Source organism: Corvus brachyrhynchos, unplaced genomic scaffold (assembly GCF_000691975.1).
Source record: "Corvus brachyrhynchos isolate BGI_N302 unplaced genomic scaffold, ASM69197v1 scaffold490, whole genome shotgun sequence".
Classification (NCBI taxonomy): domain Eukaryota; kingdom Metazoa; phylum Chordata; class Aves; order Passeriformes; family Corvidae; genus Corvus; species Corvus brachyrhynchos.
Window position 1 is genome coordinate 1,883,688 of NW_008235774.1, and position 8,061 is coordinate 1,891,748.

Here is an 8,061-nt window from a genome sequence, read left to right on the forward strand (position 1 = left end):
CCTGGCAAGGAGGGACCATGTTCCTGTACCATCTGGACATCAACTTTAGTGGGCATGGACATGCATTTGGATGCTTCAAGGCTAAAGGAGCTTGTTCCAGCAGCCAGGGCCTGTCTCCTACCAGACTAGGGGCATCTCTCACCTGCCCACAGGAGTCTGTGGGGCCTGCAGGGGTCCACGAAGACTGGCACAGCAGCTGTGCTTAACTCTTGGAAACCCTGTGCCTTGTGTCTTTGGCCAATGGGGACCAAAACATCTGTCCCAGACGATGCTTTTTCTGGTAGTCAGTCATGATCAAGATGGGGAAGGTTACAGCTGCCACCCTACTGCTTCTGCCCTCAACCTGGCTTCCATAGAAACGCTGCCAAGACACCGTCAGGCTGTGATCACCATCTCTTGTTTCAGATTAGGAGGTTTCACCACCTGCACCCCCTGCTGCTCTCCCAAGAGTTTTTGAGGCCATTATTCCACAGGCGTTTGTCACCAGTATTTGGGATAGAATTGAGGCAGCCCTGTCATGGCCCACTCCCTTCAGTGCTTTGTCCTGCTGAGGAATGGCTGATGGGGAAGGTTTTGCAAGGCTCCACAAAGTAGCCACCTGACTCCCTGTCATCTGAGCAGCACGGAACGGTACCTCCCAGCCACGAAACCCTGGGGAGATACTGAACGAAGCTCAGCTTGTATAAACCAAGCCAGACCTGGTGAGGTGTCTGCCACCTCCCTGGCCTCCTGCCCTCCCTGCTCAGCCTATCTCAGCCCACATTTAACAATTACCTCCTGTCCACACAGCTCCCCAAGTGCTCTAAGAAATGCGGGCCAATTTCCCACTGGCAACTCCTGTCTGCCTCCCAGGAGTTACGTCAGTGGGGAGTTGGACCATGCACATCTTCTGTGCAGCACCTGGCAATGTGGCAGCCAGCACCAGCCCTGGGCCTGCCAGGGGTAATCCTGGACATCTGCAGAGCATTCCCAGGAGGCAACAGCATCCCTTCTATGCACCAGCAAGTGAAAGATGGTACCCTGCCCTCAAATTGCAGGGAAGGGGGTTCTGGCAGGTGAATTTACCTGAGCTGGAAGTGGTCCAGAGGGGTGGATTTAACACCCTGGCTTTGGATGTAGGAGAGCATCAAGCCAGCAGGGCATAAGGCAGCATGTTGTGGCTGATACTTCGAGTACCAATCCCAACACAACTCAGCACTCTTGCGGAGTGTGCTGAGATAGTCTGACCCATCCACCCAGTGTGCCTGCCCCTGGCTAACAGTGCAGAGACACTGTGCAGAGAGTCAGCCTGAGGTACCTGGAAGCCACCAACCACATGTCCAGCTCTGTCCCCTTGCTGCCAGCATGCACAGACAGTATCTGGGTGTTATGGACAGCAGGAACCACTTCCACAAAACCAAGTGTCTCTCAAAGCATTGCCACTGCGTGTTCTGGGACAGCCATGCCCAGCTGTCATGACACGGCACTGGGCTCACCAGTGCTCAGCCTGGCATTGCCATAGGGTGCGGCAGTGTGGGCTGTCCCGTCCCTGCCTCTCCCTGTACGGACGTTGTACTGTCACCATGGTAGACAGTGGCACTCCTCCCCGTGCTGGCAGGACTCATGCCACCTCCTTCCCCAGAGGGACCCAGCTGTGCCAGGCTCGGCATGGGAGGCTTCTGGTGTCACCAGGCTGGGGGAGCAGCGAGGAGCACGGTGATGGTGAGCCAGCACGTGGGCAGAGGGGCCCAAAGCTCAGGAGCATCGTGCTCAGGGCTGCGTATTGGGGAGTACTGGAGGGATTGGGGAGTAAGGCAGGGAGCAAGGGCCTTCTGCACCCATCTCTCCCATCTGAGACAATCCTCCTTCACTCCATCTTTTCTCCTAATCCTCTTCCACCCATGCAACCTCCTCAGCCCCTGCCCTCTGCTTCCCACACACCTCCTCTTCTCTTCAGTGGTACCCAAGGGACCTCTAGGTAGGCCTGAGAGACTGGAGCAGGGGACAGGACTGGGGGACACTGCAATGATGTAGCACCTTTGTGCACAGAGTGGGACATCCTTCGTGGCGTAGTTTGGGCTCACTCTGCAAGAGATGACATCACCAGGGATCTTGGTGATGTCTTATTGTGGGCAGCCTCACCTCCCTGACTGGTCTTAAAGGGTGCCCCATCACTAAGGTATCCAAGTGCACATGCTTGGTCCATTGGCTCTGGAGCAGACACAACTCTGGAAGTGGTGGTGTGAGAGGGTGAGATGTGTGGTGATGTGGCCCAGGGTGGTGATGTGGCCCTGCCATCCCCTTGTGCCTCTCTCTGCCAGCCCTTCTTGGCACAAGATGGCTCTTTTATCTCCTGGATGGCTGGTGCCAGCTCTGGCCTGGCTTTTTGAGATTCCCTGTGTTCTTACCCATCCTGGCAAAGGAGAGGGAGTCAGCAGCTGGCCCAGGGGCTGGGAAAGGCAAGGAGACTCAGATACCCAGCGGGAGGTGGAAAATGGCCCAGAGCAGGAAGCACAGCTAGGTGGGGTGTTGACGTCTGCCATCCATTATTCCCGCTCTGCATCAAAAGGCTGAGATGAAAGTGTCTGGCCACAACCCTCACCACAAAAACGTGGACCCCTCTCCTGAAATTACTGCTCCCCTTGAAGGAGGTTGCTTTTGCCTGAGCAGTGGAGGAGAAAGCCATGTTTACATGCCAGGTTTCAATGCCGCTCACCAGCTGCTTCACTGTAATTACGTCGTTAGGAGGGGATGAGTTGCTGAGGCTTGGTTCTGGGGTGTTTGTTTGTTTATTTGCAGCCCCAGTGTGGGGCAGCTGGAGAGGGAGAGCCACTCTGCTGGCAGCTGAGTGCCAGGCTCCCACCGAGCCTGGCTGCCTGGCTGAGGGATGCTGTGGTCCCTGGTGAGCATGGGCCCAGGCCAGCCCCAGGCTTTGTGGTGGCATAGGGGAGAAAGGTGCCTGGTGGAAAAAGACATCTCCCCAGAAGAACAGGGATGGAGTTGTATCCCCAAATCCTAAAGTGCTGGGACTGTGGCAACAGGAAGCCTGCAACAGGAATGGGGAGTCAGGAGGCTCCAGGAACCACATGGACCAATTGCGTCTGCAGCTCTGTTCACAGCCTGAGCACCCCCTGAAATGTGCATGGGCTGGTTCCTAAGTCAAGCAACAAAAACGCCTCATACCCCTGCCCAATTCAGCCTTGGTTTAGGGCTATGCTTCCTTGCAGGCACACCTGCCATGGGGGATTCACCTCCCGAATACCTCCAGGGATGTCTCTTCAAGGCATCTCCTACAGTATCAGCATCAGGCTACAGAGACTACACAAGGACCAGGCTCCCTTTTAGTCTGGGTGACATGTGGCATGAAAGTGGCACCAGGAACAGGATTTCTGGGTCCTATTCCCAACCTGGCTGTTTCTTGCTGCATTATCCATAGGAGCTCTGGTGTGTTGGCACCGTAGCTGACAGCATGCATCTTGCAGGCAGGTTGCAGGGCTAACCTGCTGGCTTCTAAGTGTTTCCAGGGGAAAACTGCTTATCATCCAGCACATCCCACTTTTCCCATTGCTGTCAGGCTCCTCTTTCAGCCCAGCCAACACCACCTGAAGGGGAGCCCCTGCAGGTCTGGGATATCTGCCCTGCAGCCAGGGCTGCTGCCCAGGGACCTTGCATCAGGCAGCCACATCAAAGAAAATCCAGGACACTCCATCCCATGACAGGCTTCAGCATCCATGAACAGTGAGCATGACATATCATGACAGCAGAGATTGCTTCTCCTTGTAAGGCTGGGCAGGCAGTGTGTGCAGGGAGAGGGATGTGGGGGGCAACAGCAGTGCTGCTGCCTTCCACTTCGCAGCCACTTCAGGCTTGCTGTGGGTTCTACATCTGGAGGAACATGGCAGAAGTCTTCTGATTTTGCATCTCTCCTGTCACAGCCTCCAGCTTCTGAGGACAAGCATCCTCAAAGCTTATCAGCTCACTTGGTTCAAACGGCTCCAGCACTGCATACTCCTCTGTCCTGGCTAAAAGCATTACAGCATTCTGGCGCCATCTTGCTAGCCCAAATATACAGAAATTGAACTCCCAACCCTTGGCTCCCAGGACGTTTGGAACACACCTTTAGGCAGCACAGGGCTACCAATATCAGCCCAGATTTGCTCAGCAAAACCCCTTCCTCTGGCAGGTATTTACCCCAGCTGCTCACGGCAGAGGATTTGCACTGGCAATGTCACGGTGCAGTACATCCTTATTTTTAGGCAGTTGTTGCAAACAGCTGGAGATTTTGGCTTCAGCTTTTTCCTCATTCTTTACTTGGAGCCAGCCCTTTAGGATGCCGCCAGGGACATGTGCATCAGTACTTGGGCTGAGAGCACAATCAAGCACAGAATCTGGGGGCCTTTTGGGATGACACATGCTCCTGGTGTGGTGCAGGGACTGTAATCAGCGGTGTGGCAGAGGGGTGCAGCCTGTCCCGAGCAATAGGATCCTGCAGCAGCAGAGGCGCAGCTCTGTGTGAGCAGTACGGGTGAGGCTCACACGGATGTGTCCCCGTGCATGTGACAGGCATGCAGTCCATGTCCATGCAAGCAGCAAATGACAGTAAGGCACCAGGCACCACTACTTGTGCTTCTCTTTATTCTTTCGCTGTGTTGCACATCTCCTCATTTCTGATCCTCGCTCAGCAACTCCCTTGGCAATTAATTCAAGCATCGATGCTAAGGCTGGAGGGACCCAGTAAGACCACCCAGCCCACTCCCAGCCTCAGGCCAGACCCCTTGCACCCCCTATGCCGGGGAGAAAAGGGCATTCTTGCTCTCTCCTTTCCCCCCGCAAGACCCGTGCGCTACGTGCGGAGTGTGATGGGGAAGCGGGTTGCTGCCGAGAGGGAGCTTGCCGTTCACCAGCGAGAGTGGGAGGGCGAACTGGAAAGAGCCTCCTCTCCCGGTGGAGCACCACCGCCCAGGCTTGGCGAGGTATGAGCTCCTGCGCCACCCGTACACACGTCGGGTGCCTCTAAGTGTCTGGGACAGGTATTCATGGTCCGGCGCAGCGTGCCCTATCATGCCTTCATGCCACGGCGCCTGGCAAGCGCCTCCCCTCCCTGCAGCTGCGGCTGTGCTGGAGCATTCCTCTGGGGAGGGCTGGCTCGTACCTGGAGGGATGGGGGACTGCGGACAGCCACCTCCTGCTCTCCAAATATGCTGGTCTCTTCTGCACCGCAGCACCTTCATCACCTCTTCAGCTTGGTCCCTGAAGAGAGACCCCATTGCAGCCACGGAATCAGCACTCCCAGCGAGCACAGAGATATGTTCCCAGGAGCAATTTCAGGACTGCTGTGCAGTTGTGGGGAGCACCCTGGGATAGCTGTGCCCCTTCTTTCCTGTGCATGTGGCTGGGGTGGTGTGAGCAGAGCAGGAGCCAGATGTGGCATGGGCAGGGACAGTGTATCAAGGCTGAGACCTCCCTGTCGCATGGAGGGTCCCTTCCAGCTCCTCGCTGAGCATGGATGGGATAGTCCAGAGGAAGCTGGAATGCTTCCAGATGTAGCCAAAAAGTTGGAGTTAGACGGGAACTTCCTTGAGGGGCAATACCTGTGGAGCTGACACAACCCTGTTCTGTGAGAGCCTTTGGAAGGGGCAGGTCCTACAGAGTGACACTCACTAGGGGCTCAGCGGAACTCGCTGGCCAGGTTGCCTTTTTAATCTTGAAACTGGAGATGGGGAAAATCCCTGAGACAGGAAGGCAAAGGAAGCTTCTGGTGCTGCCCAAGCTCAGTCAGAGTGATATCTAGCTGAGCTCACCAGGTTCACACAGGCAGAAAAGAGAAGGTTGGCAGGGCAAAACTGAGACAAGGAGGAAGGGACACATGGGGTACCCTCCATGGGTATCAACTCTGCTGCCCCACCTGCCCCAAAGAGGAAAAGAGAGCCTGCATCCCTACTGAGCCCAGCATTTGAGCCAAGCTCAGCATCCTTGCAGTCAGCAGTGGTGAACAGGAGACTGCCAAGCAGCAAAGTCATCTGTAATGGGAAAGAACTCCCATGTTGTGGCCTGAGCTAGGCAAGGAGAACAGAGATATCCTTGATCACAAGTGCCTTGAAAGTGCTGCTTTAGTATCTGCAGTGGCCTGGGTTTTCAGTTTGCTTTGGAGCAGTGAAGCAAATGAGCCAGTGACCCACCAGGATAGGTTCCAGCTCCATATGCCAAGTCCTGCTGCATCCGTGGTACCCAGAGCCAAGGCCAGCAGGCGGTATGGCACTTAACAGAGAAAGCTGGACAGAAGGACCAAGCCCATACAGCCCCTGCACCCCCCACCATTGTGACCTCAGAGGGGGGTCCCTAAGAGGCCACCCCATGCTGACACAGGTTCTGTTTGAGCTGTGTTCTCCCTGGCTCAGCCCAGCTCTTGCCTGCACCTTACAGCTGTGCCCCTTGACCAGCCAGGTTCACACTGCTTTCACCCTGCCTGGGCCACCTTTCCCCAGAGCAGAGGGGACCATGTCTGCCATCTGGCCCTGGCCCCAGTGGGTCGTGGCATCCCGGGGTGTGCCGCGTACCAGGGTGCCCCGGACCCCGCGTGCGCAGGGGCCTGGCAGGCACTGGTTAAGTCATGTGTTTTGTGTTGGGTTTCTCCCCCTCCTGGAAAGTCCCAGTGCGGAGCGGTGGGGCTGAGCCGACCGCACACAGCTGCGGGCCACCACATGAGAGGAGCCAGCTCCTCGGGGATTACAGAGCCCCGGGAGCCTGGGGAGGAGGCAGGAGCACCCGCGCCGTGGCCCTTTCATCTCTCCCCTGCCTCACTCCCTCTTTCATCTCTGCCTCTCTGGCCATGCTCTCTTTTCCTCCGCTGCCTTTGCTCTCTTTGCACTTGGCCTCTTTTCCCTGCCTTCCCCCAGCCCTTCCCACTGCACCTGGCTTTGCTGGCTGCGTTTGCACTGCTCCTGTCACTCCCCTCCTCCTGGACCCTGTGCTTTCATCCCCCGACCCCCAGCTGCCTGCTCCCACCCTCCTGAACTGGTGTCCTGCCCCCATGCCGGATGTGCCCCTCCATCACCTCCCTCCCCAGCCCAAAACCTCCCTTTGTCATGGGGGGAAGGAGAAGAGTAGCACAAAGTCTGCCCCAGGTGTTCTCCATCCGTGTCCAAAAAAGCTTTTCCCTCTTTCCCCACCTGTCCTGGTGTCCCCACCAGGCTGCTTCCAGGCTCACATCCTTCCCTGGTGTGTCCCGTGCTGTCACAGCCAGGCATCCTCTTGCCTCCTCCATCAGCCTCATGGAAGCAAGGAGCTGGGGATGCTGGTGCGCCCTATTCACACAGTGGCCAGGGCTGGGCGCTCCCTGTGACAAATCAAGGGATAAAGAAAGTGCTGGAATATTCTCATGTATCACAGATTTGTGCCAGGGACCAGTGTTCCTCACACACTCTCCAGGAGCCCTGGGGTGTCCCTGGTGTTTTCTGGGCCAGAGGACCACATTTAGGACTGAGTAAAGAACATTTGGGTCCAACCATAACTGCAGCCATTGCAGGAGGGGCACAACATAAGCTAAGTGGTCAGAGCTTATGGTTGGAGCTCTCCCTCTAGTCCAGAGGCTCTCTAGGGAGACTTGGTGCCCACCTCCTTGGTGAGGATCTCAGCCATTGGGGTATGGGCTGTGGAAGACGTCCACATCACCCCCTTCCCAAACATAATATCAGCCTCCTTTCTCAGGCATCTCGCCACCTGCTCTCACTCCAGTGCACCCACTGCCTCTGCTCTGATCTTCTGTCTAAGGGGCCCAGTGCACCCCAAACTCTGCCCAGCCCCAACCTTTCCCATCCCTTGCCCAGCCTCCCCTAGAGCTTGTCCTACCCCAGCCTTTGGAGCTGCCCTGGCTCCATCACAACCTTCAGCCCAAGCCCTCCCTCTGCTCTCCATCTCCACATCCCACCCATGTCCAAACTCTGCTGGCCCTTCTGCAGGCATGTGGCAGCCCCATGGCCAGGGGCTCCCTTGGAGGACCATGGGCTGGTGCAAGGAGGATGCAGTCTGTCCAGCCAGTGGTGACACTCCCCGAGTCTGGCTGCTGGCAGCATGGCTGGCGAA